Here is a 13,186-nt window from a genome sequence, read left to right as displayed (position 1 = left end):
TTGCTCTCTGCTATAGGAAAATGAGAAGTAGCAACTGCTGCAAGGTAAGCACAGCTGCCAACATTTAAGAGAATTTGTTATTCACTTTTTTCCTTCATTTAGAGACACACATTAGACAGAAACTGCCTCCCCCTCCAACACACCATTTTAATATCTTCCTATATACTGTTTCTATATAGTACAGTATTTGATATTATGTAATATCAAAATATTCTTCTATAATAAGTAATTGAAAACAGTGTGTTGGAAATAAAGTTTAGGTTAGGACTTTGAAGAAGTCCAGACAAAGGAAATACAGCAGTGACTTTTCATTTAAAAATTGCTTAAAATATATATATATATATATATATATATATATATATATATATTTTTTTTTTTTTTTTTGGCTGTGTTGGGTCTCTGTTGTTGCCTGCGGGCTTTCTCTAGTTGCGGCGAGTGGGGCCTCCTCTTCGTTGCAGTGTGCAGGCTTCTCATTTTGGTAGATTCTCTTGTTGCAGAGCATGGGCTCTAGGCACACGGGCTTCAGTAGTTGGGGCACGTGGGCTTAGCACTTGTGGCTTGCAGGTTCTAGAGCACAGGCTCAGCAGTTGCGGCACAAGGGCTTAGCTGCTCCGCGGCATGTGGGATCTTCCCGGACCAGGGCTCAAATCTGTGTCCCCTGCATTGGCAGGTGGATTCTTAACCACTGCACCACCAGGGAAGCCCTAAAAATTGCCTTTTCTTAAAAAGCTGGTGTTCAAACACTTCCTCAGCTTCATTCTTGAAACGATTTTAGAGGTTGTGCATGTTAGTAGGATTGTGATCCTCCTAGTTACCTTACATTCAGTAATTATATATTATTATAGAAAGACTGTAAAATCAAAATACTGGTTGATCTGACCTCAAGCATCTGATTTTCATATAACCCAACCCAAACACCATTAGGTATCGACATCCCTAACAAACACCCACCTGGTTGAGCACAACACTGGCTGGTGACGATTTTGAGAATGTGTTGGGAGCTGTATACTAGCCCAGAGTTCAGGATTGATTTTGGCATTTTGAGGAGTCTTTCATGGCAGTGACAGGAGAAAGGAGATAATAAAGTAACCCAGAATGTCAGGTAAGCATGGGCTGATCCCGTAAGTCCCAAAGAAATACTTGTTGAACAGTGTTAAATTAACTAGAAAATCTATTAATTCCTGTAAAGATATTCTACAGCATTTACTGAAATATGTGCTGAAATCCTTCGGGGGAGGGGTGGGGAGTCTGCAGAGAGACTGGTAGGGAGTGGGAGTGACTGCCCTTCCTGTTCCAGCAGCCGGGCCAGCTTCTAGCTCCTACTCACCTCATCTCCTGAGGCTACAGGAGGGATGAGGGAAGAAACCAGGAACAGGGAGGGAGCACTCTGGGATGCACCCCTGCCTGGGTGGGTGTCTTACACGGGGGTGGGGGGAAGGGCTATGCAAAAGAGGAAGCGACAGCTAGAACAGCGGGTTTGGCATCTGAACCTGCATCTGGAGCGGGAGGTGCTTCTGGGCCCCTTCTCATATTTTTAATGTGGACAGTAAGATTATTTTAAGAAGAGAGGCCTGCTGAACTCTAGTTAAGAATTTTATCATTTTCTAGACTTCCTAGGAATGTAAGAGATTCCCCAGTAAGCCCCCCAAAACACATCTAAATGCAGTTTGACTATTACACTTGACTTGCCACTACACGTCCCATGAACAAAGGTATGAAAATAGGTGGCGGTCTAGATATGAGCCCTGTCTTTCCAGAGACCTACAGTGTAATGCCTGAAGGCCAAACTCAGTCCCTCACTACAGAGTACGTGTGTTTGCTGGTGCTGCTTCCGAAAAACTGGACAATACAAGAAAAGGTGGCAATTAAAAAAAAAAAAACTTCACAATGAAAACAAATACTTACACAGGTCCTTAGCCCAGCTGTAGAACTATAAAAAACAAGGTGTGTTTTCCAACTGGGCTATCCATTAACAACCTAAACTAAGGGATATTGTGCAATTCAGCAGCAGAGAGGCAGGTCAATGCTTTCCATTCAGTCTTGGCCAACAGTACTGACTGTTTCCAGTTCAAAATAAAATAAACTGTAGCAGTGGTAAGTCTTAAAGAATGAATTGTCACACTAACAGAGCAGAAATACAGAAAGGGCAGAAAGCAGAAACAAGAAGAACTACAATCCCGCAGCCTATGGAACACAAACCACATTCACAGAAAGATAGACAAGATGAAAAGGCAGAGGGCTATGTACCAGATGAAGGAACAAGATAAAACCCCAGAAAAACAACTAAATGAAGTAGAGATAGGCAACCTTCCAGAAAAAGAATTCAGAATAATGACAGTGAAGATGATCCAGGACCTCGGAAAAAGAATGGAGGCAAAGACTGAGAAGATGCAAGAAATGTTTAACAAAGACCTAGAAGAATTAAAGAACAAACAAACAGAGATGAACAATACAATAACCTTACAAGACTGAAGCAGGAAGAAATAAAAAACATGAACAGACCAATCACAAGTAATGAAATTGAAACTGTGATTAAAAATCTTTCAACATACAGAAGTCCAGGACCAGATGGCTTCACAGGTGAAGTCTATCAATTAGAGAAGAACTAACACCAATCCTTCTCAAACTCTTTCAAAAAGTTGCAGAGGAAGGAACACTCCCAAACTCATTCTATGAGGCCACCATCACCCTGATAACAAAACCAGACAAAGATACCACAAAAAAAGAAAATTACAGACCAATATCACTCATGAATACACATGCAAAAATCCTCAACAAAATACTAGCAAACAGAATCCAAAAACACATCAAAAGGATTATACAGCATGATCAAGTGGGATTTATCCCAGGGATGCAAGGATTCTTCAATATACACAAATCAATCAATATGATACACCATATTAACAAACTGAAGAAAAACCACATGATCATCTCAATAGGTGCAGAAATAGCTTTTGACAAAATTCAACACCCATTTATGCTAAAAATGCTCCAGAAAGTGGGCAAAGAGGGACCCTACCTCAACATAATAAAGGCCATATATGACAAACCCACAGCAAACATCATTCTCAATGGTGAAAAACTGAAAGCATTTTCTCTAAGATCAAGAACAAGACAAGGATGTCCACTTGCACTACTATTATTCAATGTAGTTTTGGAAGTCCTAGCCATGGCAATCAGAGAAGAAAAAGAAAGAAAAGGAATACAAATTGGAAAAGAAGAAATAAAACTGTCACTGTTTGCAAGTGACATAATACTATATACATAGAGAATCCTAAAGATGCCACCAGAAAACTACTAGAGCTAATCAATGAATTTGGTAAAGTTGCAGGATACAAAATTAATGCACAGAAATCTCTTGCATTCCTATACACTAATGATGAAAAATATGAATGAGAAATTAAGGAAACAATCCCATTCAAAACTGCAACAAAAAGAATAAAATACCTAGGAATAAACCTACCTAGGGAGACAAAAGATCTGTATGCAGAAACCTATAAGACACTGATGAAAGAAATTAAAGATGATACAAACAGATGGAGAGATACACCATGTTCTTGGATTGGAAGAATCAATATTGTGAAAATGACTATACTACCCAAAGCAATCTACAGATTCAATGCAATTCCTATCAAATTACCAATGGCATTTTCACAGAACTAGAACAAAAAATCTTAAAATTTGAATGGAGACAAAAAGGACCCCGAAAAGCCAATGTGGTATTGAGGGAAAAAAATGGAGCTGGAGCAATCAGACTCCCTGACTTCAGACTATACTACAAAGCTACAGTAATCAAGACAATATGGTATTGGCACAAAAACAGAAATACAGATCGATAGAACAGGATAGAAAGCCCAGAGATAAACCCACACACCTATGGTCAACTAATCTATGACAAAGGAGGCAAGGATATACAATGGAGAAAAGACAGTCTCTTCAATAAGTGGTGCTGGGAAAACTGGATAGCTACATGTAAAAGAATGAAATTAGAACATTCCCTAACACCATATACAAAAATAAATTCAAAATGGATTCGAGACCTAAATATAAGACTGGGCACTATAAAACTCTTAGAGGAAAACATAGGAAGAACACTCTGACATAAATCACAGCAAGATCTTTTTTGATCCACCTCCTAGAGTAATGGAAATAAAAACAAAAATAAACAAATGGGACCCAATGAAACTTAAAAGCTCTTGCACAGCAAAGGAAATTACAAACAAGACGAAAAGACAACCCTCAGAACGGGAGAAAATATTTGCAAACGAATCAACGGACAAAGGATTAATCTCCAAAATATATAAACAGCTCATGCAGCTTAATGTTACAAAAACAAACAACCCAATCCAAAAATGGGCAGAAAACCTAAATATACATTTCTCCAAAGAAGACAATACAGATGGCCAAGAAGCACATGAAAAGCTGCTCAATATCACTAACTGTTAGAGAAATGCAAATTAAAACTACAATGAGGTATCACCTCACACCAGTTAGAATGGGCATTAGAAAATATACAAACAACAAACGCTGGAGAAGGTGTGGAGAAAAGGGAACTCTTTGCACTGTTGGTGGGAATGTAAAGTGACACAGCCACTATGGAGAACAGTATGGAGGTTCCTTAAAAAACTAAAAATGGAATTAGCATATGACCCAGCAATCCCACTCCTGGGCATATACCCAGAGAAAACCATAATTCAAAAAGACACATGCACCCCAATGTTCACTACAGCACTATTTACAATAGCCAGGACAGGGAAGCAACCTAAATGCCCATCGACAGACGAATGGATAACGAAGATGTGGTACATATATACAATGGAATATTACTCAGCCTTAAAAAGTAATGAAATTGGGTCATTTGTAGAGACGTAGATGGATCTACAGACTATCATACAAAGTAAGTCAGAAAGAGAAAAACAAATATCGTATATTAACACATGTATGTGGAACCTAGAAAAATGGTATAAATGAACTGGTGCAAGGCAGAAATTGAGACACAGATGTAGAGAACAAACGTATGGGCACCGAAGGGGGAAAGTGGCGGGGGAGTAGGGTGCTGGTGTGATGAACTGGGAGACTAGGATTGACATATATACACTAATATGTATAAAATGGATAACTAATGGGAACCTGCTGTATAAAAAAGTAAAACAAAACAAAAACAAAGCATAAATACAATGATCCCATCTTCAAAGACAAGGCAAATTCATCAGGTGATACATTCAGAATGTGGTGCTTGTGAAATTTTGTTTGTAATACGTATGGTAACTGAGGCTAAAATGTTTACACTCTCTGAACATGGGGACCTCCCCTGCTCATATACTATTAGAGAAAAATAAAGTAGATTTTTAAAAAACTAAGTAATTAGATAGTTTTTGAGGAAAAAAATTAGAAATTGAAGAAAACGTTCACATTTTTGTGTTCAGATTACTGGCATTGGGTTTACACATTTCTAGAGATACGTACATCGTGGTTTTGGTTTATTGTCTATTCTTTGGCTGCCTTCACAATCTCTAAAATAATCATCTTTTTCTGGCACATGATTCACCTTATTTGCACAGTAATTGCCACAGTAAAAAGCCTACAAATATTTCTTGCTCGATCAAAAGAGGAGAGGGAGCCTGATGTTTCTGAGGTATTCTCAGATTTAAAGGACACAAAAGGAGACTCTAGAAACTCTGTAAGCAAGATGGTTGCTGCAGGGATGGTCACAACACATCTTGTCCGGGGAACTGAAGCTAAAGGCCTGAGAGCTTTTGACTTTGTGGATTTAATATCATGTTCAACTATGTGCTTCTCTGTGCCTCTGAAGGATTTCAAAATCACCTTATAAAAGAATTTATTTCAGCTAGAACCTCAGAGGATAAAAGGACTTAAAGGAGACTGAGAGATGGGGAGATGTCCTGAACAGCAAGAAAGCACAAAAGGAGAAAACAAGTGGTTGCATTCCGCTTTAACAGATGGGTTAAAGTATAAACAAAGGAAGAGCACATCACTGATATTTACCAGAGAGCTCCTGCTCCCTGTATTTTGAAATGTTCCCAAGGTGAACCCACTGCCCACCGTTGCTTAAAAAACTGAAATCCAAAGAGAGCAGGTTCTAGAATTCAATTCACATCATTCAGATGTGAATCGAGTCAGTTGGCTAAGGCTTTCTGACAGTTAAGTGACCTGTTCCTACACACTGGCACAGTTTAGCACTTTACAGACAGTATCCTATTTAATCCTCATAACCACTCTCTGTATTATTATACCATTATAAATTATACATGTTCTTCAACTTCCCCGTTGCTGATGGGATGCTAAATCACCAATGCTAGATCCACAGATGCCAAAGGACTACACTGCTTTATGAAAAATTCATTGGAAAAAAAATGGAGAATGCAGACTATGTTCATTTATTCAAAAAACATTTACTGACCATCTTCTATGTACCACACACTTGGGACACATTAATGAACAGACATAAAATACCTGGCCACATGGAACTTACTGTCTAGCAGGGACGGGAAAAGAGAATTCACCAAAAATAAACAATAAATAAATAAGTCATACGGTAATTTAGAAGTTAGTAGATGCTATGGAGAAAGGAAAATGTAAAGCATTCCAAGAGGGATACCAGACACAGTTTGCAACTGTAAACAGCATAGACATCACTGACGAGGTGGTTGGTAGCTTAGTGAAGACCTGAAGGCAGTGAGAGAGCTGGCCTTGAATGCATCTGGGGAGAAAATACTACAGGCAGAGGGAAAACCCAGCACAAAGACCTAAAAGTGGGAATGTGCCTGGAGGGTTCCAGGATCAGCAAGGAGGTAAGGATGGCTGGAATGGAGAGCATTCCATTGCAGGGAGAGGAGTGGGGAGGAGGTCAGAGGTCTTGGTAACCAGAAAGTGTCAGGCTTTGTGAATCATTATGAGTGACATGGAGAGCCAGAGAAGGGTTTTAAGCATATGCAACCTATGGTTGTTATGTCAATAACATATTAAAGGAAGGCAGGGAAGAAGAAAGGAGAGGCCACTGCATACCATCCAGGCAACAGGTGCTGGAGACTTGGAGGAAGGTGCTTGCAGTAGACGTGAGAAAAGGGGTTGAACTCCTGGATTTATTTGGAAGACAGGATTCTGGATACATCTGGAAGATAGAGCAGCAGGATCTGCTAACAGCCTGGATGTAAAGTGGGAGAGAAAGAGAAGAGTCAGGATGATTCCAAGGTTTCGGCTTGAATAACCCCAAAAATGGAGCTACCCTGACACCAAAATAGGGCAGGCTACAGGGAGAGCAGGTTTACAGAGGAAGATCAGAAATTCTGTTTTAGTCCTTAAAATTGAAGTATATTTTACGTATTCAAGTGAAGAAGTCAAAAAAGTAGTTGGATATATGCATCAGGAGTTTAAGAGACCTACTTCAACTGGAAATACACATTGGGAGTCTAAAGGAGCTACATGGTACTTTATTAAAATCTTACAATTGTTTGTGACAAGAGTCCCACAAGAACTGAGCCCTGAAGTATTCCAAATTAACAGGCTGGTGTGAAAACAAACAAACAAAAAACCACACACGTTTTTAAAAAAAAATGACTGAAAAGCCAGTGGTACAGAAGGAAAAGCAGGAGACTGTGGTGTCCTCAAAATCAAATGAAGAAAAATCAAATCAAAAGAGAGAATGACCAATTATATCAAGTGCTGCCAAGAGTAAAGAGGAGAATTGATTGTCAGATTCTGCAATTTACAATATTTTCTTTTGAAAAAGCCCTGGTGACTCTATCCCACACAGCCCCCACCACAGAAGACATGAATATCCACTGAATGTGATGTTATCTTTTAATTTTGTCACAAACTGAATTCATTTTTCTAAAGAATTATTCAGAAGGAAGGATTTACTCCAGTTTAATATTTGGGACTCAAGTCAGTAGATCTGTTAAGAAATACCAGTGATAAACTGTAGCTGCTAACAGTAACCTGCTAGTTCCTATTAACAGATTACTGCTAATTGAATTCCATTCAATTCCTATCCCTTAAAAAATAATAATGAAAATACCTCTAGGTAAATTGGAAATAAAAGGATAGATTTCCTCTGTCCTGATGAGGAATTATGATAAAACAAAAGCCAATATTGTACTACTGTTTTTTCTATTAAAGAACAAAAGTTTGCACATTACTGCCATTACTATTTGATAATGTTCCAGATGTATTTTATAATGTTCCAGAATGCTAACACTAGTGCAGCCTGCCATAAAACCAAAATAAAAGGTATAATTATTAGAAAGAAGTAGACACAAGTGTCATTACGTAACTAGGAAACCCAAGAGAATAAACTGCAAAGCTCTTAGAGTAAGAACCAGCTATAAAATAAACTTACAAAAATCAACAACCGTCTCTGTCAGCAACAGGCAATTTGAAGAACCCATCACAACAGCAACAAAAACATAAATACCTAAGAAGAACCCTAACAATAAATATTAGGACTTATATAAAGAGTAAACAAACAAACAAAACACCTCTGCTAAGAGACAGAAGGTCTGTATAACTTTTCACATCCCTTCAGAGAAACACTGACTACTTTATATGTACATGACAGTCCTTGCCAACGAACCAAAATAACTGGATATTTCTCAGTTCTAAGGATTCATCTGCAGACCATTCCAGGTTAAGATGGCACGTTTAACAAAACATTCAAGCACATCCTCTCTCTAAACTCCACAAAAATGGCAGTAAAGAGTTCTTTCCAGGTCTTCCCTGGTGGCGCAGTGGTTGACAGTCCGCCTGCCGATGCAGGGGACATGGGTTCGTGCCCCGGTCCGGGAAGACCCCACATGCTGCGGAGCGGCTGTGCCCGTGAGCCATGGCCGCTGAGCCTGCGCGTCCGGAGCCTGTGCTCCGCAACGGGAGAGGCCACAACAGTGAGAGGCCCGCGTACCGCAAAAAATAATAATAATAATAAAAAAGAGTTCTTTCCAGAAGACAAAGATGCAAGGACTTGAAGAACTGTAGTGGAAATTACAACAAAATCATGAAAGTGGAAAGCAGATGGACAAGTAGCAACTCAGCAGCCCTAAGAGTGAAATGCTCCACCACCAATGAGAAAAGCTGAGAAGCACTCCAGTTTGCTTCAAAACTGGAGAAAGGGTAGCGGGCTAAAATAAGGTTAGCAGCCTTACTTCCCGGATGCCCTTCCCACCTCCTGGCTGTGGAGCTCTGGCCCACAGTCCCTGCCTGAGCCCAGCAAGACCGGAGACTGATTCTTGGGAGAGTAGATAAAACAGGTAAGTATTTGGACTGTGAGAGCACCAGAACCTTCCCCAAAGTGAAGAGGATGCTAAGACTCCAGCCAGATGTCTCCCCAGCACTGGCAGCTGGACCCTTTCCTCAGCGCAGGGTGCTGCCTGATGACCACCCTCTGACCAACCCAACAGGAAAAGACCTCGTATGTGGTCCCAGTGAAAAAGAAACCAGTAACAGTCAAAAGACTGACACTGAGGAGCCTAAGGGGATGGGTGGAGGGCAATGAGAGATAGGGGACCACTTATTTTACAATAAGTATTTTAGTATTCTTAGATTTAAATTATGTGCATGTATTAGTATAAAGATAGTAATACAATTTTTATTTGAAAGGACAGATGACTATAATTATGATTTTTAAAAGAACAGTGTGACTTCCTCTAGCAGATACTTCTATATATTCTAAATGTACATTTAAAAAGATTTAACATTGATTAAGATAAGAGGTCAATGATAGATAAGTAAGACCTAAAACAGAATCAGACCCAAAAGCTAGTCAAGATCTTAAAATATAATAAAGGGAAGACCAAACCCATTGAGGAAAGGATGGACTGTTTAACACATGGTGCTAGTAGACTAGATGGGCTGGCTCAGGAGGGGAAGGCGCTGTAAAACAATTCACATCCATGCGCTAATATAGAACTAAATGTACAAGCCTAATAGATTTCCAAAAGTTTCGTTTCATTTACCTCACGTCTGTTTATATTTTCAAACGTAAATATTTACAAGGAAAAGTCGTAATGGACAAGATGGAGAGAGCTGACTACATAAAAGTAAAAATATCCTGTTGTTTGGAAAATACCATAAAGTAAATTAAAAGACAAATAACGAGCTGTGGAGGAAAAAAAAATTACAAATATGATAAAGGCACAATGCTTTTTACATTAAGAGCACATTTATATTATATGCTCTTTATATTACGAGCATATGTTATATAATATATATAGAATATTTAATTATACATATATTATCTCTTTATATTAAAAGATACTTTAACTCATTTTTAAAAATCATCATTTAACAATAAAATGGACAAAGTACCTGGACAACTCTCAGAAGGCAAAATGAACAAATAAAAAGCAAATTATTAATTTCACTAGTTACCAAAAAAATATGAATTAAAGTAAGACCACATTTTTATAGAAGATTAGGAAAGATTAAACACTGGAGTGCTGATACTATGGAAAGACCGTTCAGTGTGTAAGGGCATCGATGTGCTCTGGCATAAGCAATTTGGCAACAGGCCTCAAGAGTCATAAAAGAGTTCACCTCTGCCCCAGGAATTCTGCTATAAATCTAGCCTGAGCAAGTCAGAGACAGTAAGACTTTCAGACAAGGGCATTTACCCCAGCTCTGCCTGTGTGTCTGCTACTACTTTCTGAGCCTACATCCTTTGCCAGACTCTGTTGAAGACCTTCCTCTATCTCGTTCTTGCCATCGCTCCAAAACTCTATGTTGCCGGCACAATTATTACCCCCATTCTACGGATAAAGGAAGCACAATCAAATAATTAGGTAATTAAGGTCACTTAGATCAGAAGTGGCCAAGCTAGGATTTGCAACCAGAATTTAATATCATACCTCCAAACACTGAAAATGGAAATATGTCAAAAAAGAGAAAACTAGCTAAATAAACTTTGGCATACCCATCATTAAAAATCTTATTTTCAAAGAAGATTTAAGGGCATAGGAAATGTCTGTGATATATTAAGCGAAAAGGCAGCATTTAAAAATACAAATGAAATTAAAGTGCCAATTTTGCTTAAAAGTATATATACGCAGACAAATAAAACGGGACAAATGGAAGCATATCATCCCATGAACAGGTGATTATTTCTGGAGGTACCTGTGATTTTTATTTTTTTAACTTTTTTTGGTAATTCCCAAAATGTCTACAACAAGGACAATGGCTTTTCATTTTAAAATGTTTAAAAACCATAGAAAGAATAGAAATTCTCAACTGTAGATGCTTAGAAGGCCTCAAGTTTTAAACATGGAATGAAAAGTTTAGGTGAGCAGTTACTGTCTTAGCTGCACAGCATTACTGCTGAACTACAAGGTCCATCAAACGAGAGAGGATTTTCCACTATTATTTTCTTCTCAGAGTGAAATGGGGAAAATTAGCCTTACAGAATCTGCTTGATAACCAGAAAGTTAACTAGCACATAACACAAGAGTAAAGAAAACCTCTGCAATCCCCAATAGATGCTGGGAGTCACTATACTACCATAAGCATTTTGAACTGACTGATCGAATTCTGATTATTATTTACACAGTAAAGTTGGAAAGGTTTCATAAAAACAAAAAGCCTAAAGACACGTAAATATGTCTGTACTATTTTGTGTGGAACAGTTTTAAGAGTTCCTTGCAAGGTAAACTGGAATTAGTTGGCTGCGGAATATCTGTTTTGAACGTAAAAGAATGAACATTTTAAAAAAATTATCTTCGTTTGGATGTGTGTGTGTTGGGGAAGGGAAGGAGTGGGTGAATCTGTAGACAAACTGTGCCTTTCCTTTGTTATTTTAAAGTATAACGTTACAAGTGGTTTAACTTTTTGCAAAGAATCATGGCAAAGCACTTTCTAGGAACAAAACAATTTACAAACTGACAATGACATTTTTGGGCCACAAATTAGCAAAGGTTTTTGCATGGATATAGGATTATATTTCACTTTTAAAATTTCTTAAATATGTCTTCGGAGTTTAGAAAAATGATGCATATACTTCGTAGATTTGGGTGCCCCAAAGAAAAAATAAAAAAAGTTGCTTCCACCTCTTTTGGAACTTTGTTACACAAGTTCTTAGTGCAAAGACTGGTAAAGGTAGAACAGCAGAGCTGCTAGCATTATCACTCCATACAACAGCATTAATAAATAATTCTGAAATTACTTAGTGAGAAAAAGTGGAATTGCGTGAACTCACCCTTACCTGAGCTGAAGCCAAGAACTGAAAAGGGTCATTCAAAATCTTTAGAAAAGTTAGAGTCCTATTCAGAAAACCAAAGGTAGACTCGTCCACTTCCCCTGGAAGACCCGTTGCTGTGGTAACCTGCAGTCACCCCTCAGAGTCGGTACATGCTGGGGGAGGGGATCCTCCCAGAGGCTGGAGGATGGTTAAGGGGGAAACGGGGGAGGGAGGAGGAAAGAGGGTTAAAAGAAGATGAAACCCCTTGGGTGCGGCAGGGGTCAGGAAGGTGGGCTTACTACTAGGAAATTCAACACGCCCAAAAGAAATTCAAAACACCAGTTAGAACAATGTCTGGACGCTGGAGTCGTATTATACAGTTCAGCTAAAGTTTGAACCATTAGAGGCGCTTCCCTCCCTCCCTCCCCGGCGGGAACAAACCACTCTTTGTGAGTTCCTGTCTATGGAAAACGAAGCCAGAGTTTCGTCTCATCAGTTACAAACTGAATGCTACTTTGCAAAACTAAAATCTTGACTTTCTTAAATTAAACCTATGCTTCCCAAACTCTGCTGCACTATTGGAATCACCGAGGGAACTTTATAAACTACACACCGTGTTTTAATTGGTCTGGGGTGCAATTTTGAGCAGAGTTTTAAAAGTCTCCAATGATCCTTTTGTGCAGCCAGTTTTAGGAACTACAGTACTCTAAGAAAGGAAAAAAGAAAGCACAGTTATCTCCCTTTGTCTTTTTACGGCTAATAATAGAAATTAGCTGGCTTTCTCCAAGCACACATAGGACAATAGGTTTCTTGATAAATAGGAGTCCCCGGTATGCCCTAACAATACTTTCTTTGAGATTAAAAAAAACAAAAACTGGCAACATAAGCCCTTTCTTCCCAAGAGAGCAAATATCCTTCTTACCGAAACACCAAACTTACACATCTATTTTAAGAGCGAATTGGCAGTGAATACAGCTCAGAACTTGGAGGACGAGCTCCAGGACC

General features: G+C 38.8%; 1 protein-coding gene across 3 annotated transcripts in view; it reads right to left on the bottom strand.

The window, feature by feature from the left end:
- Window positions 1–13,186, bottom strand: part of BTBD3 (BTB domain containing 3) — a 37,344-nt gene that overhangs the window by 23,393 nt on the left and 765 nt on the right. The window lies entirely within an intron of this gene.

This window comes from Delphinus delphis, chromosome 15 (assembly GCF_949987515.2).
Source record: "Delphinus delphis chromosome 15, mDelDel1.2, whole genome shotgun sequence".
Lineage (NCBI taxonomy): Eukaryota > Metazoa > Chordata > Mammalia > Artiodactyla > Delphinidae > Delphinus > Delphinus delphis.
Note: the sequence above shows the minus strand (reverse complement) of the source record. Positions and strands in the feature narration are given on the sequence as shown.